General features: G+C 42.6%; 1 long non-coding RNA gene across 1 annotated transcript in view; it reads right to left on the minus strand.

Moving 5' to 3' along the window:
* The window catches only part of LOC307190217, a 250207-nt gene that overhangs the window by 176408 nt on the left and 50422 nt on the right, over nucleotides 1-23377 (minus strand). Inside the window, exon 2 of the long non-coding RNA XR_013829445.1 lies at nucleotides 18762-18803. This is a non-coding gene — a long non-coding RNA (uncharacterized lncRNA). The remainder of the gene's footprint in view (nucleotides 1-18761; nucleotides 18804-23377) is intronic.

Here is a 23377-nt window from a genome sequence, read left to right on the forward strand (position 1 = left end):
CCCTCCCCTGTGGGGTCACCATGGACTGACCGTATCCTGGACATAAGGCCAGATCCCATCACAATTCCCTTTCCACACAGCTCTTTCTGGGTTCTAATAACCATCCCTTCCTGCTGCCCATCAGGCTTGGAGGTAGTAAAGCCTCCTCCCCCCGTGATGTTACCAACCTCAGGGCACTGCTCAGTCCCCACTCACACGCTCTGTAAATCATGCCTATATTGCCAGAGCTAGCCTGTACCACCTCTTTCCTGATGGGACCCCCAACTACTATACAGTCACCAATTCTATCCTTTCCATCCAACTCAGATGACTGCATTTTAAGCCCTCAATACATCTGACCTGATTGCTATGTTACTTCCACATCTGTCTCCCTATAGGCTTCTATCCACTGGTCAGACAGTCAAAGTGTCTTCTCTAAAATACCCCTGTAATAACATCAGTCTGTGTAAGTCCACCAAGGGCTCTCAGTGCCCTTCACCATTTACTTACCTATCTGTCTGCCTGTCTTTCTAGAGTAAGTCTTTTATCACTCCTTCCAGGGCATCCTACCCTCTATAAATATTTATTTAACAAATGAGTATTAAATGGGACTTGAGGTCTTAAGGGAACTCTAGCTATTTCCTTTTACAATACTATTTTCTATTTAAGAGCAGTTTCTTGTCCTACTGAATGAGTCTCAAGGCTATGGGAGTACAAACACCTGGGACTAATGTAATACCTTTCGATTGTTCAGAACTCTTATCGGTGAGGGGTTAGATCATGATGAAAAAGCAAAGGCTCTCAGCTGGATTTCCTGGATTCAATTCCTGATTTATCCACTAGTCCTATGACCTTGGGAAAATTAATTAACATTTTATGCCTCCATTTATTAATGTCGAAAATGAGGATAGTAATATCACCCAGCTCATGGCTTTGCCACAAGGATTAAAGAAATTAACACATACCAACACTCAGAAGAGTGTCTGGCACGTGGTGGGTGCACAATCGACGTTAGCTCTTATTTCTTGACCTAGCCTTGGTTCGCCAACATCATCCTATGGTGTCTGTCTGTTTGTAGGCTGTTTAGCTCACACTTTCATCAAAACAGACCTCTACCTGAAAGCCTTCTAATATCAAAGACCATGACAACCCCTAGCAGCTGTGACCATACGTTCCTCACTTCAAGTTGTCATGTGGCTGCCACTTCCCATAGCCTCTGCTAAAGACATTCTTCATTCACGGCTCAGCAGCAAGGGGAAAAAAGAGTGTGGACACTTAGAGAATGTCTTCCTATTGTATAATTGTGATTCCCTCAAGATCTTTCCCAAAGCCAAAAGAATATTTCCTTCAACAACTGAGCCTCTCTCCTCCTCTCTTTCTCCTCCCCTTTTTCTTTTTGAAGAGACTCACTCCGACATCTTCATTCCTTCCAGAGATTCACAGAGAAACGTAAATTTGGAAATTTAAAAGTAAACTTACCAAAGCAAAGCTTTTAAAAACTGATTATAAAATATATGTTTATAAATACAGTTACACTTTTGGAAAAAGCAGAAAAAAATACCAAGAAAAAAATAGTAAACCACCTTTCTAACATCCTGAAAGCAACACCACTAATAGTTTATAACACTGTTTACAGTCTTTTTTAGATTTATATGTGTCTTTTCATACTTGAGAATATATTCTGTATATGTTTTGCAGCCTGCATTTTCCCATTTAGTCAAATAATTTTCACTGATCCAAACTATGTGTAAAAGTTTATTGATACCACTAATTTAATTAATTTGATTCAATGGCACCCTAATATTCTACTCTTTTTTACACTGGTATTTTAATTAAATATTCCATTATTAGAAAAGTTATTTCCTACTTCTTAAATTACTACTGTAAAGCTATAATAAACATCTTTGGTTACAATTTTTGTCTGCATTTTTATGAAAGAGTCCCAGGATAAAACTGCTGAGTTGAAGAAGATGAATATTTTAAGGCTTTTGATATACCTTATACAAAATGGTTTGCTAGAAAGTCTATGCCTGTTTACACTGTCACCAGCAGAATATGAAGGTTCAGCTTAGAGTTAGGATACTCTTAGCAAGCTCTAAATTTACATTTTGTTTAGTATCTTCTTATTGAAAGGCAAAGCCTATGGTTTCTTTAATGTATGTTTTAAACAATTATTAAAATAGATATAAAGTGGCTTAATCTCCATTTGAATTTCATATACCTTTTATTTCACCCCAATTTACACAATGCTTTAATTAATTATATATGTCACGAGATATTTAAGGACCAGGTCCTCTGCTGGCACAGTCAACTCTGTGGTCCTGGGGGGCACTCCGAAGACATGCCCATGGTTGAGCCCTCCTGGATCTGGACCACTGTGCTGAGGGCCCTGTGATTAGCACAGCTCAGATCACAGGGTCCAGCAGGCTCCTGGACCAGGAGGCTGTACAGGGAGGGAACCCACCAGCAAAAAAAGCATTCTTCCCCTAGTCACTCAATGAATATTAACTCAGGGCCAATTTCATGGGAGAAACTGTGCTGAGCCCTGGGAAAACCACCTCAACAGGAGAAACCTAGCACCTGCCTTCGAAAAACTTACCTCTCAGAGAAAGGGATGACCATTAAATAATTGAGTATCCAATTAAATGTTTAATCATATTTACAATGAAGTGCAGGGAAACAGAATAATAACGGAGAGACAGAACATTCAATCTGGTGAGTTTACAATGTCTACTTGAGGCATAGTCACATGTCACACCTATCTTTGTACATGGAAATTACCTTTTTACTTATAAACACCTGGTAAGATTAAAAATGCCATTTGATGACAACTCCTCTCCTTTATCCCTCTTTGAGTTTCATGCAATCACACAGGCTCCAAGAACAAATGGAATGCGTGTTAGCCTCCTTAACACGGTCTACATGTCAGGACAAAAGATGAACTTTCAATGCTCAACATAGATTGCCTGAGCAGAGATGGAAAAAAGAAGGGGGTATCTAAAATACTTTTCTTTCCATAAGTATAGCATCATGACCCTCGATAACATAGCCCATGTAGTGAGGGAGAATTAAAGTCCCCCAAATTTTCTACCCCAGTCATAGCCTATCGTGGTAAGAACTAGGAAATATCCCATGAAACAAATAATCTAGGTCCTTCGGGCAGCATTAAAAATAGCCACTCACTCACCTGCTTGACCAGCAAGTCACAATTCATGCCAGATGAGTGACATGCCACGGAGCAACTAAGCCAGTGGGCCACAATTACTGAGCCTGCAAGCCACAACTACTGAAGCCAGTGCACCTTGAGCCCGTGCGCCATTTATTTTTTGGAGAATAAAACCACCTCTGAGTGATTAAAATTTAGACCAGCTAGTCAAAATGCTTTATCACCTGTTCTTCTAAAACACTGATCAACGGAACAAGTTTTACTAGGGATAACAGTGTAACTGTATTCTGGAGTTCATATCGGCAATATGGTTTATGACCTTGATGCTGGATCACGACATGTCCATGGTATAACTGCTATTAATTGTCTGTTTGTTCAACGATTAAAGTATCACGTGATCTGAGTTCAAAAAAAAAAAGACTCCTACTTTGGTTTATTGCCTTTCCCACAGCCCTTCACCTGTTTGGATTCATTTGCAAGGTTATAGTCTGTAGCTGCATCTCCCTATGTGGCAAATGAGGGTGATATTCTCATCTATCCATCTCCATCCACCTCACCAAATGGATCGAGGGAGATTAAATCAATGAGCAGGTAGAGGAGCATTGCCTGTTACACTCTATCCCTTCCACAGTGGGCTTCTCAAGCTTCCTTTGGTGCCTATTTGCTTAAAAGGATGAACCCAAGGCAGAAAATGTGGCCGAATAGCCCACACTCACGGCTGGTGAGGAATAGCATCCTATGAATCAGGAGTATCTTCCGGTAAACAGAGCAAAACAGAGATCTTTGACACGTAGGGGCCAGGGAGAAGTTCTCGAAGGAACAATGGGACACACCGTGGACTATTTACAGAATCCGCTGCCCTGTGTTGTGGCTACAGAGTTGCTGGGCAATTTGTATTGTTTGGTTCACAACCCCCAGGCCTCCCTCTGCACCCGCATCACCCCCCAGCTGCCTGCTCAGCTATTGTCATTGATGGAGTCATCCTGGCTTCCCCACCCCCAGCCCCACTGCCCTCCATCATCATTTCCCCTATTGTTCGCAGGGTCTGGCCCTGACCCCTGGGTATTTATAAAGGCCACTTCCCGCTGCATCATTGTGTGTTCGGTGGCCCTCAGCTCCCCACATTTCCTGACAATGAGGCGGGGGGGCGGGGGGGGGGCTCGGTAACAGCCCGAGTCCAGCTCCTGATTTCCGCCATGTCCTGTTTACTGCATTCTGCAAGCATCTCTCTGGCCACTCCTCCAGCACAGTCCACCGGCATTGATTTATCCCCGCCTGGGCTGCAATCAGTCTAGCAGAGCGCCTACACTAAACCAGCCCAAAGAGCGAAGGGCTTCCGTGTTGTAGGCTGGAACCTTGAAAGGTGTTTCAGTCTCTGGATTAAGTTGCTAAAGTCTCGAGTCAAAATCAAAGATGTTGTGCTTGGAGAGATACACACACAGCCTATTTCCTTCTGCTTCTTAGTATATGAAACTGGTGACCATTGCAATCTCCATTTTACTCTTTACTCTCCTCTGCAGTTTAGCGTCTGATGGTATGTACTGCCAGAACCATCATAAACTCCAACAAAAAACCCTTCTCTTGTGGATAAACATCAGGGGTGGCAAACACGTCCTTTACAGGAATATGGCATTTCTCTGTTTTCTAGGATTTGTCTTTGTTTCCTTTTATCCCAGACTTGCTCTCCATAGAAGAATTGTCTCCAATGCAGGATGAGTGAATTCAATCACACACGTTGGTGAAGGGAAAGAGCAGACTTTGTGTATCTGTGACTATCATATTTGAAACTTTTCAGTTCATTGTCTGTTTTCAAACTTAATTCGATGGGGATTTCCTTCCGTTTCCCACAAGCAAGATGAGAACCAAAGCTCAGTCGGCGTGATTAACAAACTTGCACTAGGTCACAAGACAGTTGCAAAGCCCGGGTCCAACCTAGAAACACGATGGTTTATCGCTTTGGTCATTGACTCGTTCTTAATCTTGCCCAAATCCTTTCTTCCCTCTGCGTCTCTACCATCTCCCCATCGCCTCCTCTCACCATTCATTTACCCTCCAGGAACAGGATAGGATACCTCAGGTAATGTCTACCAAAGTACATGACCTCCTCTTGGAAGGATTTATCATTGAACCCTCTAGGCCCTCAGCTGCTGGAGAAGAGCTTTCAAGGCTCCATCCACTGGGATGAGCTAGCTCCTTGTTAAATGAAGTCCTAACCTGGGCTGGCTTTTTGTAACGTTTGATCTCTCCCACCATGGAGCCCGTCAGGAACTGAGACCTAGGCTGCTCCCTGTTGTTTATTATTGCAGTCAGAGCTCTGCATTAAAAGAGAAACACAGGCAATGGTGACTGGAGCCACCAATGTATCAGCCAAGGCTGCCCCTCATGCCTTGACTGTTTGGTTTGGCAAGGCTATGATCTTTTCCTCGCATCTGGGTACCAACAGCCAGACACTTTTCTCCCAGGGGCCCATCTGGCCACTGTCTTTGTCCCAGATCACGACGCATTCACATTTCCTCAAGCCCTCAAGCTGAGCACGTATGTGTGTTTGGTCCCGGCTGCATCATTCTCCAGTCGGACGGTCTCCACCCTGCCCCCTCTCCCAGCAAGCATCCTGTTTCATTCCTGGCCCAGCTGCTGCTCCAGACTGTGCAGCTCCCGACAGGCAGTGGGCCAGTCTCGGGACTGGTGACAGAGTGAGTAATGCACAGGGTCAGAGGGCAGCCGCTCCTGGGATTGCATCTCCTTAGATGAGGAGGCCCGCTCACTGTGATCACCCAGTGGAATTAGTTCCCAGAGCTGATGGGCAAGATAAAGCACATTAACGAAATGTGCCCTCTTTGATTTTATGCCACAAGGGCAAGAGCTTGCCTGGAGGACTTGAACCCATCACTGACCCTCTCCTAAGGCTACTGCCACCATGTGATGTCCTTATCAGCACCATAGTCGTCATATAACACTAGAGTGTCAAAGCTAGAGGGGGTGCAGTGAACCCTTCTTTAACACATGAGGGAAAGGAGGTCCAGAGGGCTCAAGTGGCCTGCTGGAATCTGCACCCAACCCTCCTGTCCATCCCAGTTACCTCTTCAACTACATTATGTTGCTGTGTCTGGAAAAGGTCTCCATGGGCAGGAGGGAGAGGTTGGAAGCATGAGCTACAGATATGGGGCTCTCCCTACTTCTCACTTAGCTTCAAAAGAATAAAAAGAATGAACTGCTGGAAATGAGCTCCCCACCCCAACTGACACATCCTTACTTGCAGGTAGGGGAGACAAGGCAGACCACAATCACCAGTGCTGGGGACCAGTTTCCTCTCTACCCTTCCCGTCACTCTAATCCATTCCATATAAAGCTAAAGTCATAGAGCCATGTCAATAAATACTAGAAAGAGGAAAAGAACACACAAAAAAGACAACACCACCATCACCAAATAACGCTTGTGAAACCCACAAATATGTACCTACCTGTGTAGTCACGCCAAAACCACTCAACTCAAACTAGAACGTACAGTCCCTGACATATAAGATATTCATTGATTCATCCAATCAAAGAGTCAGTCATTCCTTCAATCCTTCACTCAACAGAGAGACATATTATGGTTCAGTCTACATTTATGTATAATACACTTTATGCCAGACACTCTACTAAGTGGCAGGGTAATTCTTCTGAGGAATAATACATTGGAGCCTACAGTTTGGTGGGGGTAATAGACACATTGAAAACAGTACAGCCTGGTGTGAATATATATATAAATTCACACACACACGTACATAAAATAGCGATGTATGAAAAGAGCCTAAAATTGCTTGGGATGGATGAGAAGAACGTCAAAAATATCTTCATAGAGGAGATAATACTAGAATGAGTTTTGAATAATGGCAAACTCTGGGGGTGTAGGCTGAGATCTGGGAGGCACAGCAGACAAAGGCATTGCCTGTCAAAGGAGCAGAGGAAAGAGGGGTCTCAAGCTGCTCAGAGAGCCATGCAAGTGCAGCGTAAGAGGAACAGGAGAGGAGAGTGGCTCTCTAGGTAGAGCCCAGATCCCAAGAGGCCTCGAATGCCATGCCAAAGAGCATGCACGTTACCCTCAAGGTACTGGAGCTCCATTAAATAATCGAGTAAAGGGAACCCTAGGATTAAGTTTGCAATGAACAAATATTCCAGGTCTCAAGCGAAAAATGAAGTGAGGTGAGACAGGCAGCAAGGAGGCTGTGGAACAGTCCAGATGAGATGAGCACTTTCATTCGCTGAATGCTTGACCGGTACCAGCATTGCTGTCAACAAATACTAATGAGAAGCTCCAAGTTCCCAGGCCCTGTTCCAGGCACTGTGGACACAGTGGTCAACTAGAGTCACGGAGTCTTCCTGACAGAGCACTTCCTGAGAACTCACCATACATCAGATGAGTACATTACATGTAATGTGGTACTCAGGCTCAAAAGAAACCACAATGTTGGTTACTATTATTTTTCTAATTTTCCTGATGGGGAAATCGAGGCTTAGAGAAGTTAAATGACTTGCCTAATTCACACAATTACTAACCAGTAAAAAACTGATCTGCACCCAGACAGTTTAATTCCTAAGCTCACAGAGATATTCCCTATTCTATGCTACCCTTCACGAGAACTCTCAAGGGCTTGAACTTTAAATAGCTTTGTCTTTCAAGATCCTCACAGGCCTTGGGGGCTTTTATTTTCATAGACCCTGTCTTATGTTTCGTACTAAAACACCCCTAAATCATACATTGAATGTAGTACATACAGAGCTACATGAATTAAGTTGCAGTAGACTAGATTTAAATAATGTAACACTTTGTAGATATTTAATTAAGCATTTATTAATTTTGATTCAACTCAGCTCAGATGCAGTCTGACGTAAGAGAAATTGAATGCTATTACAGGAAGCCGAAGACCACTGTTTCTAGTGCCAATTGGTGGAGTTAGGGAATGCTTCTTTGGAGATGTGAACAGGGTTTGGAAGCATGAAGAGGAATACGTCAGACAGAGAAAGACGGCAATCAGTCCAAGAAGAGTCCAGGAAGGCTGTGACATGTGTGTAAAGAGAAAAGTATGAGAAAGTATGGTGGATCTGGGAAACTTCAGGAAGACACTTAGACTCTATGGAAATAGCTATCATTCCAAACGATACTTCTAAGCAACAAGGAATGCAGCTTACTTATACGGAGTTTTGTTCTTGAAGCCAAAAGTGCCAGAATAAAGCAGCCAAGCGAGAGGGTTCTGCTCCAAGAAACACGCTTCAGGTATGTCATTCAGGGGTGCCCACATTGAATAGGCTTCAGGGGGCTTCCCTGGTGGCGCAGTGGTTGAGAGTCCGCCTGCCGGTGCAGGGGACACGGGTTCGTGCCCCGGTCCGGGAAGATCCCACATGCCACGGAGCGGCTGGGCCCGTGAGCCATGGCCGCTGAGCCTGCGCGTCCGCAGCCTGTGCTCCGCAACGCGAGAGGCCACAGCAGTGAGAGGCCCGCGTACCGAAAAAAAAAAAAAAACACGCCTTCAAAGCCTGAAGCACATTTTTCTAAATCTCCTAAATATTCGTTCATTTTTATCCTGTTAGGTATGAATTTGATTTCTGGAGGCAGCATAAATCTCAGTTAGAGCCCAGCGTGAAGAATACTAATAGCAATAATGCAGGGCGAACAATTTTTGTTCGACAGAGAAACAAGAATTGCAATTAAAATTTTGCTGAGTGCTTTCTGTGTTCCAGGTGCCATACAAAATGACTTTTCTCCTTCAAAAAATTCTGTGAAAGAAATAAATTACTTTGATTTCTACCTTATTAATGAGAAAAAGAAGCTTGAGAGGTTAAGAACTTGCCCCAGGTCATATAAAAATCCTGAATCATAAGTAAGTGTGAATCCAGGACCTGAGCTCTATACTTTTATGCTGTTCTATTCCTCTGCAATTCAAGATTTTAAAATGATGTCTCATCACGTAGGCCTGCAGCAGGGCCACCATATAACCTTCCTACAAATTAAGCTTTCTAACTACTGGAGGCCCCACGTCATAATACGTCAAACATATGATAGTGTACCTACATCTTACATAACTAGGGCTTATAGATCATCTCTGTGTTGAATCGCTATACATTATTTGGCATAATAATTAAGCCATTTATTATTTTTACTTATACTTTTATTTTTTCATTTGGGGACCAGGAACTTTTTTCTAGTCTTAAATATTATCTTTTAGGGCCTTAAAAAACTTGTAGACTCCAGGGATACTATAACGGTGATACCCTCTCTGTAGTTTTTCCCAAGGAGTGGCCCCAGAAAAGTTTAGAATCCCATAGTTGGAATAAGTACGTAGTCTCCCATAATGAATACTGTACTTTGAAAAACAACCTGTAGCTCCATTATTTAAAAGCCGCAGAATTCAGAGGTAGGACATCTCACACTGGGAGGAAATGCTGAGGCAAGTCCCTGGTAATTGTCTTGCTTGAGTTTCCTCGCCTTGGCTCTGTTGCCTGAAACCCCATCCAATGTGTTCTTTTAGTTCATCTAAAGCCATTCGGAAAGCAGACAGAATCACCCTATCGCTCTGAATTATTCATGGGCAGAGCCTAGCGCACCCATCTCCCAAATCACACTTTAGTTTTAAGATTTATACATTTTACCCCCCTACCTCCGCCCCCCCCCCCCGCCCGCCGCCCCCCGTGTATTTTTAGGAGCAGGGCAAGCCTGTTCTGCGGCTTCGTTTATTTGCTTTTGAAAATGGAAAGAGATTTCCCTAAGCACTGGAAAGAATGTGAGCTGGGAAAGAGAACACCAGAAGAGAAACAAAACTTCAGACGAAGTGTAAAGGAAGGAAGTGGAACCAGAGACCAGATGAATTCTGCTCTCCTACTTTCAACCTGAGACTCCTCCTGGAGCTGTGGATTCCCCGGGCTGCAGGGCCTCCAGCCTGGATCCATGTGCGCATTTGCATTTCAAAAGGAAACACGGACTGCAGGGGTCCTCAGCGAGAGAGGAGCTACGCTGGGAAGAGAATGATGGGGGGCTCCTGGTCACACACTTACAAATAACTCTAGGCTCGAGAAGCTCAGACCGCATTTTTCTCATCCGCAATTACAAATCATCTATTGACCAACCCATCAAGCCATCCCTCCCTTGCACTGTCACACATCCCCTTTAGGAAATACATTTCAGGACTGCTGGGCATAGTCCATGAACAGAGCTAAAGTAAAACATCTCAGAAGACACAGCTCTATTCTACCTTTCAGGTCTCTAAAGGAAAACAAGTGGCTTCCGAGGCCGCCAGGAAGAGAAAGATCTTCCCTCTGCTGTTTACACGCTTGGGATGTTGGAAACAAAGAAGGAATCTATTTTCTGAACACAGAAATCTTCTGAAACCTTTCCTCCCCTCCAACTGGAGCTGAACCCATTCACAGTAAGAATGGCAAAAGTTGGAGAAGAAGCAGGAAACAGGCTAGAGTCAAGAAACCAGGCCACTGAGAACACCACTCAGACAGCCTCTTCTGAACACGGCTCCCTTTGGGAGAACGCACTGATGGGTGGTGGAAGCATCGGCACAGCGGCTGCGTGTTGAGGTGGAAGGTGAGTGAGCCGTGCACAGCCTCTAAGGAAAATCTACATCCATCAGGTGGCATTCCCTCTGAGGGTCAAAAAATCAACTTCAAAATAGCCTCTGCAATCAAGCTGCCTGGGTGGAGCATCCCCTGTCCACTCCAGGAAGTTCCCTCCAAAGCTATTCATTAGGTTGGAGCTGTGCAAATAACGTCTCCCACTTGCTCGTAACCCTCCCAGGCTGAGAGTCCAGGCGAGGTGTCCAGGTGGGACCGTCAGGCCATGTTTTGGGCTGGCAGCTCAGGCATTACCATAGAAATGGGAGGCTTTATTTATTTTACAAAAAAAGAACAAAACACCAGACAGCTGTTCTTTAGACAAAAGGATCAGGTCATCGGAGCCCCTCCGTGCCCAGGTGACAAGTCCAGCCTTTCCTGGGCCTCTCTACCACCGTCTGGAGGAGGTGAGCCCAGCAGGCTGCTCTCGGCCAGGCCGTCTGATGCCGAGAATGTGTCACTGAGAAGCTGCCCTTGCAGATGTTTCCTGGGCTGAGCCCCAGCGAGGCTGAAACAGAGGTGTCGGCAACAGGAGGCAACCCTGAACTCTGCAGCCTGGTGGTCTTCACTGAACATGCAGGCCAGGTGCAGGGGAGACAAAACGTGCCCTGAAAGGCTGTTGTTGCTTTGCTGAATAAAAAGACTTGGAGATTGAAAAGAAATACCACCTTTACGGTTGACAACGGACTGCACCATTTTGATGACTGGCTCTGAGAGCTTGGGGAAAGCAAAGTACAATATGCCTTCTCCTGGTGTCCATTATTCAGGATCCAAACTCCTGTTCTACCTTCTGCAGGAAGCTTCCTCCTGTTACTCCAGTTTACACAGAACTCGCTTTTTTCTGAATTTCGACAGCATTTGAAACAATAGTAGTAGAAATTGCTAACTAAAGCTTCCTGAGTATCCACTCTACACCAGGCATTATTCTAAATATTCCACATAAATGAATAGAACTACGCCTCCCAACAACCTCAAGAGATAAATATTAATATTATCCTCCTTTTTTTTTTTTTTTTTTTGCGGTACATGGGCCTCTCACTGCTGTGGCCTCTCCCATGGTGGAGCACAGGCTCCGGACGCACAGGCTCAGCGGCCATGGCTCACGGGCCCAGCCGCTCCGCGGCATGTGGGATCTTCCCGGACCGGGGCACGGACCCGTGTACCCTGCATCAGCAGGCAGACTCTCAACCACTGTGCCACCAGGGAAGCCCCAATACTATCCTCATTTTATGGGTCTTGATTCTGAGGTACAGAGAGATTAAATAACATATCTAAAGGTCACGCAGCTAGTATATGTCTGGATTTGAACCCAGATGTCTGACTACAGAGCCCTGATCCACCCACTTCACTTACTATCTCCCGTTAATTAATTGACTAAAGCATTCTCTCTTTTATTTTTTAATTCACCAAATATTCTGGAATATCCAACATGGCAAGATATTTGGCTAGACACCATGTGAGAAATGAAGATGGACATGGAACATTCTGAAGCATGTGCTCAAGGTCCTTACACTCTGCAAGGGCATGTGATATATGCCCAAATCAGGACATGGTGAGGACAGGTGAGACCCACATCACACGGAATGGCTGTCACAGGAGATCTGTTATAGGCCTTGTGAAGAACCCAACACTTATGCTGAGACTTGAGGAAAATAAAGCCAAAAGAGAAAGCATTTCTGACAGGAACATGTTCAAGCATAGCACAGCATTATGCATGTTGGTAGAGAGCAACTTTCTAGACTGATACATGTGCCATACGTATGAACGGAACCGTGAGTGATAAGGACAAAACTGATAGGTTATGGCCAAACAATGAATATTACTTAGTTTAGGGTTTATTTGCAGCCAAAAGGAAGTCAGTAAAGGTATTTGAGCAAAAGAATGATTCAACAAAATTGTGCTTTGGAAAGAGTAATATGCAGTGGGCATGATGATTGAGATGAAATAGAGAGAAAAAAATGGGGCACCAATTGAGTGACTATCACAGAGCCGGCAGGAGATAAGTCAACCCAGAATGAGATGGTGATAGGAGTGGAGAAGAAGTGATGGGGAACACACAGGGGAGGCTGAATTAAAGGACCTGTTGACATGTTGCATGTATGGGCCCACGGAGGTGGACGGTACTCAACTAGGGAGCTGGGAAATACTGTGCTATTAAGAGAATGAGAAAAGTTATAAAGATGATCTGGTTGGTGGAGGAGAGAGGAAAATATATGTGCATAGTCTCAGAGAGTTTGAGCTCGAGATACATATAAGTATGAAAAGCAGAAAGTTGAAAATCTTAGACCACAGCTTAGGAGAGATTTCAAATGTCCTGAAAGAGACTAAAGCGTCATCCACATAATGGTGGCAGTTATGATGGGAGACAAAGGTGAAACTGACATGGAAAAGGGTCCAAAAATTGCAGTAGTTTTTTTTTATCATAGAAAGGAAAATAATGCCGGATCTAAGCTCCCTGAAGGCATCACATTTCCCTGTTGTGTACCCAATGCCTTAGATCACAGCTTGGTAGAAAACAGGCACAAAATAGATATCTGTGGAAGGAATAAAGCTTTGTAGACTCAGGGCAAATTAGAAGAATAATCTATTTAGACAGCTGCAAAACCTTTAAATTCTGCCCTGTACAACATTCTAGTAGTAAAACTAAGCTAATGTGTATGTTTTGTTTTGTTTTTTTTCAGAAAAAGTATTAGGAGAATTCATATTAGATCTAGAATCTCCCCTTACGGTGATAGCATCAGAATTCAGAGTTACGGGAGTTTCCAGTCCACACAACCACAGAACTGAAAATCAACGTGCTTCAGGTGTGTTTTTCTCCTCTTAAGCCCTTAGTGATTTTCAGCTCTAAAACATCAGGGTTCCACATCCCATCTATAAAGTGGGGACAGAATTCCCAGCTTCAACCTGGCAAAGGAACACCTTTTCAGACTCCTGGCAGAGAATTTTAGATATCGTTCTCGATGACAGAGTCATCATTAGATAATGTATTTGATATTTTGTGTAATCCATTTTATCTCAGGAATCGTTCCTAAGAATTGCTTGGCCTGGTTTACAGATTAAAGAGGGTGGATTCTGAATCAGAGCACCAGCCAGGTTTCCCAAATCAAAGAAAATTCAGTAGGAAGATTGTGTGTACATTTGAGATGGGTGGGTATTCAACGGTGGCCAAGATCACACTGTAAGCAGTGCATAGCTCCAGTCACGGAATTTCTGCCTTAATTTTCAGATCAGTTCTCTAAGATATATCTGGGGCAACATGATGACTGTGCAGTGGTTTTTCTCTGGTGGTTCTTTGTAGATCGAGGGATGTTTCAGGAGATAAACAAGGAGACAAACAAGTGTTACCACAGATACCTGAATTTGTTTTTTCTCATCAGAAAGATACTCACCTCACACTGGTTCTTTTTCTCTCACTGGTCCCTACCAAAGGCACTGACATGCATGCTCACCTAATTCTCAAATCAAACTTCTGAAAATTTAAAATTAAAAAGATTTAATTCACCACTTCATTGCACCATTTTGTCTCTTTCTGTTCTTGTCTTTACATTTCCTGTTTCCCTGCAGAGTAGATGATGAAGTTGCCTCACCTCAGCCTTATCTGCCAGGGGAAATGTTGAAATTTGCTATTTTGGTGGACCTAACGCTTCAGATGTAGATTAGTTTCATTGGTTTTCTTCTTCAGACCCAAAGGGAGAGCAAAAGCCTTAACTAGATCACCCAGCAATTGGGGAGCTGTGGCAGGGAATATAATTCATAGTTACTGCATCCTACGCACACAAAATATGGGAAAATGAAAGATCGCCACCTCATTATCCTCAACTCCAGTAAGTCACTAGCTTAAAAGGTTAGAAATAATTATAATGAGAAGAATTTTTTAAACAAGGTTAAAGTGTGAAGGTGGAATTGGGTTTATTGTGTTTTCATAATATTTAGATGGGGAGAGGAAAAAGGGATGGTCCAGTAATCTACCCTGAGTCCAATTTAACCAAAATGTCCACACTTCTACCAGACCATTTCTCGTCTTCTCTACCAGGCATGAGAAACACACAAACCAGAAGTATGGAGTCGGCCTGAATACCCTGCCCCCTTTCCTTGTCCTTCATATCTCATCAATTTTTTCACCCAATGTTCCCATGTTCGGTTTTAAGTTTACTTCCCGAAAACACACACACACACACACACACACACACACACACACACACACACACACACACACAATCTATCTATCATGTCAAAACTATGGACACCAAAGGGGAATTCTGACCCAGAGAAAGGGTATTTTATATATTTAGAGTGTTGTTACAATTACATAATAAAGAATAACAGTTTGTATGTTTTCAACTTGATGTTTTCATTACAGACACCCACGCCTACGAGTAAATGAAAAGTGAACCTGTTTTTCCACGAAGATGTTTGAAATTCTTTCGACTTGCATTTTGCATTGGAGACACAAGTTCAATCCACACTTTGGGGTGAAGACCCCCATAATCAAGTTGTGGAATCTCATTTGAACTGACAACCAAGAATCCTACCCAAGGAAAAGAAAAATTTGAATTTTCTCCTTGTTCTTCAGGACTGATGAAGGTAAAGAACCCACACAGCATAACTTATGTTTCCTACATAGTAAATATTCCAGAGCTACACTGAAATCCAGTGTTGGGCTGCTTCCAATTTATGGGGAGGAACCACCAATGGCAAGAAAGAGCACTACCCAATTCATAGCCCATTTCCAGGTGTGGCGCAAATGGTCTTGTGTCCACACCCACGTGTGCTCTCACACTGTCAATTGAGAGTGGTGAGTCAGGAGCTATAACTTAGCAGCCAACTTGCCAGCAAGAATGACGCTCTCAGAAACTCAGCAGCTTTTATTGGTACAGAAGTTTTAGCCTTACCGGCCATGGGTTGGTCTGAGACAGAAGCAAGCCCTGTTGTTGTCTCAGGATCCTTAATGCAAGAGCGGTTCACCATGGAAAGTGCCTTTATGACAGAGCTGTAAGAGAATGTGACATCACCCCTGCACCTGAACCTCTATGCCTGGAAACACCAGGCCTCACAGAACAGGCTTTTGTCAACATGTGAAGGCCTCTGTTCATTTGAAGAAGAGCGTCAGGATCTTGGAAGAGTGGGCAGAGCCTGAGAGAATGGTAAAATCTACCTGTCACTTTTGAATTCTCAGAATACAACTATAAATGCCCTCAGGGCTTATGGGACAAAATGTGTGTAAGTTAATGACTGTATTGCTTGTGGATCTAAAGCAAAGCACATGAATCAGATCTCATCCATGTGTGTGCTAATGAGGCTCGGACGCATTTCCCTAGAATCTGCACAGCCTCAGAGCTGAAGAGGCCATCACCAAGCCAGGAATGACGCTGCATGGTAGTGTGCAAACAGCACTCATCTTAAACTTAGAAGACAAAGGTTGGGACTCCCACTTTACCACTATCCACAAGCCATTTTCCCCTTCTGTACTCACTTTCCTATGGATAGAGAGGATTAAATTTGTCAACTTTCAAAATTCTTTCTGGTGTGGAATTTTGTAGCCCTACGTCACTAAGTCCAGCCATGCTAGTAATGCTACAATATTCTAGGCTAGTGGACTCCTATGTTTGCTTCTCCATCCTCAAGAGAAACTGACTGTAATCCAAGTCTTTTCCATTTTTTTTATTCTGTTTTTATTTATTCAACCATCTCCATTCAGCAAATATTTAGTCAAATGCAAGGCACTGTGCTAGATATTTTGTACCCAGCTAAAAATTCTCCAAAGCCTGGCATATATGTTATTTTCTTTGTTCTCATAATAACCTCGTGAGTGTAGGCAAGTCAGACATGCCTATTTCCACTTTAATAATGAGAATATTACTAGGAACTGGTGAGATTAAATGATTTAGCAATGATTATATGTCTAAAAATTATGAGAGATGGGGGCAGTAACCACATCTTTTGTCTCTTGGACTAATTTCTGTTCCAATATTCCAAACATTCTCAACAGAAAACTATTTTGCACTCTTAACTGAACATTATTCAATATAGAACACCCTCCAAAAACTCTCAGTTGAGAGTATGAGTCAGGAGCTATAACTTTGCAGTCAACTTGTCAACAAGAATGATGCTCTTAGAAACTCAGCAGATTTTATTAGCACCGAAGTTGAAAATATCTATTTTATCTTCACAAAAGCCCCACAGAGCTCTATGATATGGCTCAACCAACATGACCAAACCTGAGGTTAAGACTTGAGACGGTGTTATGGTAAACTCAGCTACTGTCAGCCACAAACTCAGCTGAATTCCCACAGGCTGAAAATGAAGACTATCAATCATTTAGTTTCTAAAATATGTCAGGCAGCCACTGTGCTAGTTTCTCTTTTTTAAAACATTGAATTATAGTCGATTTACAATGCTGCATTAGTTTCAGGTATGAGCAAAGTGACACAGTTATACATACATATGTCTACTTGTTTCAGATTCTTTGCCCTTATAAGTTGTTACAAAACATTGAGTACAGGTCCCTGTTCCAGTAGGACCTTCTTGGTCGCCTATTTTATATATAGTAGTGTGTATGTGTTAATCCCAACCTCTTAATTTATCCCTCCCCACCCTTCCCCCTTTTGTAACCATAAGTTTGTTTTCTATGTCTTAACATATATCTTTTTTAATGCCTACAATAACCCTGCAAAGTAGGTTTTATCATTTGACAGATGAGAAAAACATCGAGGTTCAGTTAATCAATATGCACAAGGTCACAGAGTTAATAACTGACTGGAATAAAACTCAAACACAGGAAGGTCTGGCTGCAAAATCCAAGCTCTTCCCAGAGTTTGTAGGGAGATGCTATGATTCCAAATTGAGCAACTCGTTTGACAGCTATCCTTCAAGAGGCAATGATTCTACAGATATAGAGAACAGACCTGTGGTTGTCAAGGGGAAGAGGGAGGGGGAGGGATGAACTGGGAATTGGGGATTGGCAGATGCAAACTATTATATATAGGATGAATAAACAACAAGGTCCTACTTTATAGCACAGGGAACTATATTCAATATCCTGTGATAAACCATAATGGAAAAGAATATATATGTATAACTGAATCACTTTGCCATACAGCAGAAATTTACACAACATTGTAAATCAACTTTACCTCAATCAAATAAATTTAAAAAAAGAAAATAATAACAGTTAACCTCAAAAAAAAGAGGCAGTGATCTGAAGAGGTACCTAACTATGTTACATCTGGATTGGAAGTATGAAGAGGTGAAATTTGGGGAAGAAGCACATTCAGAAATAGGATAATCAAACAAGTTGGGTGATGAGAACTCAAGGATAAGTAAATCCTTACCGCAGTCTTGTAGAAAGAAGCTATCCAGCTAGCAGTGGTCGGTATCCTTTCTTAAATGTATCACACAGCCTCCTATACTGGCAAACTCTTCTTCAGCAAAATGGTACCAACCAACTACATTTTCAAGAGTTCAGTACTTGAGGCTAGAAGTTTCCTAGCTGTGTTAGTCAGGATGATTAAGTTATACTGTAGGAAGAAATTAACCCTCAAAGTCTCAGTAGCCCAACCACAAAGTTTTATTTCTAACTGTGTGAAGTCTGCTGCAGGTCCAGTGTCCCTCCAGGACAACTCTCTCCCAAGAGGTAGTTCAGGCTCCAACCTGTTTCTCCAACTTCTACAGCACACATGAGCTCCAGGTTGCCAGAGCAAAGAAAGAGGAAGCCACAGGGTCAAGTGCTGTCCCTTAAGTGCTTCAACCCAGAGGTCACATATGCAACTTCTGCTCACAGCCCATTTTTCAGAACTAGTCACATGACCTCACCTGGCAAAAGGGGGCTGAGATATTTGGGGAGCACATGTGTTTTCTGGAAGCTGTAAATATCTCTGCCAAAGTACTTTTCAAGGCCAGTAAACCTCATCTTCGGCCATAATGAAAAATGGATTTTTTTCCTTTATTTTTTTTCCCCTTCACCCTTTACCATTCTCTAGCCCTGGAAGGCTGAACCATGCACACTGCATCAAATGCTCACCTGTCCTGTGACTTCTTCTTGTGTCTGACCAATAGGGAGCACCTGAAAGAGAGGAGAGTGAGGTCAAGAGAACGATTCCTTTTTATTTCTGTGGCATCAACAGGAGCGGGGCTGAGGTTCTACCATTCTCCACTTCAGCTCTGTGTGTCTGGGTTCCAGAACACACTCCCACCCCTCATCTCTTTGGGGAGGACAAAAACCTACTCTCATGAAGCTGAAAGTATTATAACATTTCTTTTGCTTTCCCCACACTCTGCCTACATCTTTATGAGCTGTCTCTCTGCTCAACTCTAGCTGCCCAATTCAAGTACTCCTTTGGTTTCCTGCCGAGATCCTGACTGATACAAGGAAACTCTGAGAAAGGATTATACATTTTAACTCTTGAGAAGGACCTTTAGTACGCTTTATTATACTTATCACTTGAATTAGATGTTTGTTAACCTTTAATAGAATCTACTTATAATAACCACATAAATTGGTGTTCTTTCTCCATTTCCATCCATCCTCACCATCATCAGAAAAATCGGGGTTTTTTTTTCATCTACGTGTGTCTTTATAAATCTTCGAGTGGCTTCCCATTACCATAGAAATACACCAATGATGCCCATCTGCAATGATGAATGTGACCTTCTTTATTCAGTCTTCCAACTTAAATAGTAATCTCTTCTGGAATCACCCTCACAGACACATCCGGAAATAATGTTTTACCAGCTACCCGGGCATTTCTAAGCCCAGTCAAGTTGGTACATAAAATGAACTACCACAGACCCACACCTTGTCAGCTTGGCATCAATACTTATCTCCTTAAACCATACTTACTCGCCAAATAAAGACAGTAACAAGGTCACAATTCTGCCTAACACGAGGCAACTATCCTGTACACAACTAAAAGCACACGGATCTCTTCCCCAGAAGAGGCCAACTACTTGAATGGCATTTACTTTTCCTTAATATCTCAAAACTTAAGTATTATGGTGTAAAATTAACAGCATTTAAATACTAATATAAAGCCATCTTATGTTACATGATAAAAAATGAGAGGAAAAAAATACATTTGCATAATATACGTGTGTGTATATATATATATACACACACAAACACACTGATAACAAAATAAGAGGAAATACTCATGACCATTACAATCTTCATTTGTGTAATTGGTCTCATGCTCCTAACTTGTATGTATAACTCTCTTCTTCTTCTACCCATTCTGTATGGCCTTTTGCCTTTAACAAGCACTTCAGCTGGTCATGGTTCTCTACCTGGTGGGGTGACCCAGACCTTCATTCCTGAAGGGTGTGGGCCATTAGTAGTCCTGCCTGGATTGGGTTGTCGCAGTTTTTCATTGGCCTTAGTCACAGGGCTTGGTGAGCCCTATGGCTTATTCCAGGCATACTCTTCCTTCCCCCCATTGTGAGTAGCTGTCCAATTTCCCCCAGTAGTCTGGATCAATCACCCCAGCCAACTCCTTCCTTTGTCTGTTGATTCAGAAGGATGAGGAACCCAAAGTGGCCGGGGGGCGTCTTAACTTCTAGTTCAATGGAATCACTGTTGTGTCTCCTGGTGAAAGCATTCCTCTCTGGAACTAAGACCTCTAGGCCAGCAGGGCGTAAAGTCATAAGAACAAGAAACTAAAATTTGGCTAGTGGGTCACTAAGGATAATAGTACATGGTGTCCCTCCCATTTCAACCCTTCAGTTCCTAGACTGGTGAATTCTGGCTATTAGAGAAACAGCCCCAGATACTGCACACTGTTATCAGAGCACACTCTGTTATATCTTATGATGGATTTAGCTGTTTTCATGTATGTTTGTCCTCATTAGATTTGAAAAAAAAAAAAGTGAACACAAGAATTTCATTTTAAGCATCTTTTAATCTCCTTTGATACTTACATGTGCCTGGAACACCTTAAGTGTTAAGTAATGGAATACTGAGTGAATGGGTGTCTACAGCAGGAGAAAGTATCCACTGCTCCCATAATCAAAAGGTTACGTGGAGGGAGAAGGGGAACTGGAGGGAGGTGGTCAAAAGTTACAAACTTCCAGTTATAAGATAAATAAATACTAGGGATATAATGTACAACATGATGACCATAGTTAACTTGCTGTATGATATGGAGGAAAGTTGTTTAGAGAGTAGACTCTAAGAGTTCTCATTACGAGGAGAACTTTTTCTTCTTTTTTTTTTTATTGTATCTACGTGAGATGATGGAGGTTAACTAAACCTATAGTAATCATTTTACAATACATGTAAATCAAACCATTAGGCTGCACACCTTAAACTTATACAGTGATGCATGTCAGTTATTTGTCAATAAAACTGGGAAAGTGAAAGGAACATGCTCGTGGGTCCTAAAGGTGCATGAAGAAACTGATGTCATTTGTTCAGGAATCTAAGGGAGGGACAGAGAAAAAGGTAGAAATTTTATGTCTTCGGCACATAATGTTGCCTGTGTGAAACCAATAACCAGCTCTTCCCATCTACATCAAGGAGACAACAGAAGCCTATATTTGCACAGAAGCAAAAATAATGTATATTAATGTTGTGAAATAACCCCAAGACATTGTGGAGTGGTGTGAGCTGGAATCCATCAGTTAGGGAACAGTGGGTGACACTGGGGGATGTTCCAATATGTTTAAGCACGCATCACATTGTTTCCGTTATTAGCTTCACCAATAATAACCACACTAAAAAAAAAAAAAAAAAAAAACAAGAGTGGTAAAAAGGGCTTTCCTGGTGGCGCAGTGGTTGAGAGTCCGCCTGCTGATGCAGTGGACACGGGTTCATGCCCCGGTGCGGGAAGATCCCACATGCCGCGGAGCAGCTGGGCCTGTGAGCCATGGCCGCTGAGCCTGCGCGTCCGGAGCCTGTGCTCCGCAACGGAAGAGGCCACAACAGTGAGAGGCCCGCGTACTGCAAAAACTAATAATAATAATAACCACACTATTTTCCCTCCATGGAAATAGTTCTTTAGGGCTTTTGATGCACTTTCACATCCACTTCTTCCTTTAAATGAGAACAATCTCATACCTTAAGTAAGTTGTTCTGATGTGGGGAAACAAATAGAAAATATCATAAAAATAAGATCTCAACCAAGTGCTCTCTGGCTTAAAACAGTTCATGTAATAGAAAATGGGCAGTGGGCATAATTTGGAGCCTCCTGTCTATTCCACTTTTGATTTATTTGTGGCAGTGAAAGGCACTCATCTTCTGAACAAAAAAATATTTGGGGCAAGTTGAATAGAGAAGAAAATTGCAAACACCTCTTCTTTGCTTCAGCCAATTCAGTTGAAGCCAAAGGACTAAAACGTTCCTGAGGGAAAAACCAATACACACAATACGGAGGATGTAGCTTATTAATAAAGTCACTTACCTGGTTCAGATTTGAATTCATTTAAGACTTTCTTATTTTTCCCACTGAAAATCCATTTGTCAAAAATTATTTTTCTCCTTTCTCCTTCCCAATGACTATACCCAGGTTAAAAGGAATAAATAGATAAGAGAAAGGTGCTGTGGATCATATAACAGGATAAAACCTTTAGCTATCACCTAGGGTTGTTTTCCATTGTTCTCTCTTGTACTCATCACCTTATGCACTTTCCGCTTTTTTTTTTTACTACCATTCTACCAGTAGTAATAATTTTATACATTATTCTGCAGAAAGCAGTTGATTCAGCCCAAATCCAAGGGTCAAATTCACGGCCTTAAATTTGAAAATCTGCCCTGAAAATCCCTATCCATGATAAAAGTATCGAAAGTCAAAGCTTTTGAACACATAAACCAACGTTTTGAGAGGCAGGAGAAAAAAATAGAAAAGAGTCCATCATGATCTAATAACAATTTTCCCACTCAAAGGAAGATAAAATCTGACCCCAGGTAAGAAGAGATGAATCAGAGAAGTGTGACTGGAATTTCAGTACCTCTCTGATAAAGAACTTCACAATTTGCAAAAACGTCCAGGGAGAGATGAAGAGACCAGAATCCCCAGGGGAAACTTCAAATCCATCTGCTAGAGGTAATGACGGGACAATCCAGAGCAGAGGGAATGACTGCCTAGCTTCCCAATGCTTTAGCCCTGGGGAGCTGCAAGACTTAAAAAGAAACACACTATTGACACGTGAGCTATAAATTAGCCATTATTGTCAGCCAATGACAGCTCCATATACAGGGCCCAAAGCAAGCCTAAACCCAACGAACAGAAGTGGCGGTTATCTAGAGAGTTCATGAAGTCCCCACCCCACCCTGAAGATTCCACCCATCCTTCCCTTTGCCCAACAACTAGACTTCCCTGGCAGTTAGCTAGTTCAAAGCCCTCTCTCCACATGGACACATTTTATCAGAGAATCCATGAAGCAGCAACTATCTTCAGCAGCGGGAACCCAGAAACATCTGGGTTGCATCTCGAGCTGTCTGTCTTGCTAACTTATTAATAACAGAGGGGGATAACTAAAAAAACTGGAGAAAAAGGTTATCAGCTCCTCTTCTTTCCTTCCTAGCATCTTTCCGATGGCCTTGATTGATGCCACATTGCCTGGCAAGGAATGGAAGTGCTATTTTTAGTTGGCTCTTAATCTGAGGGACTTTTATTTCTGCTTGTGAACCTTTATGAATATTTA

This window comes from Stenella coeruleoalba (assembly GCF_951394435.1).
Source record: "Stenella coeruleoalba genome assembly, chromosome: 8".
NCBI lineage: Eukaryota > Metazoa > Chordata > Mammalia > Artiodactyla > Delphinidae > Stenella > Stenella coeruleoalba.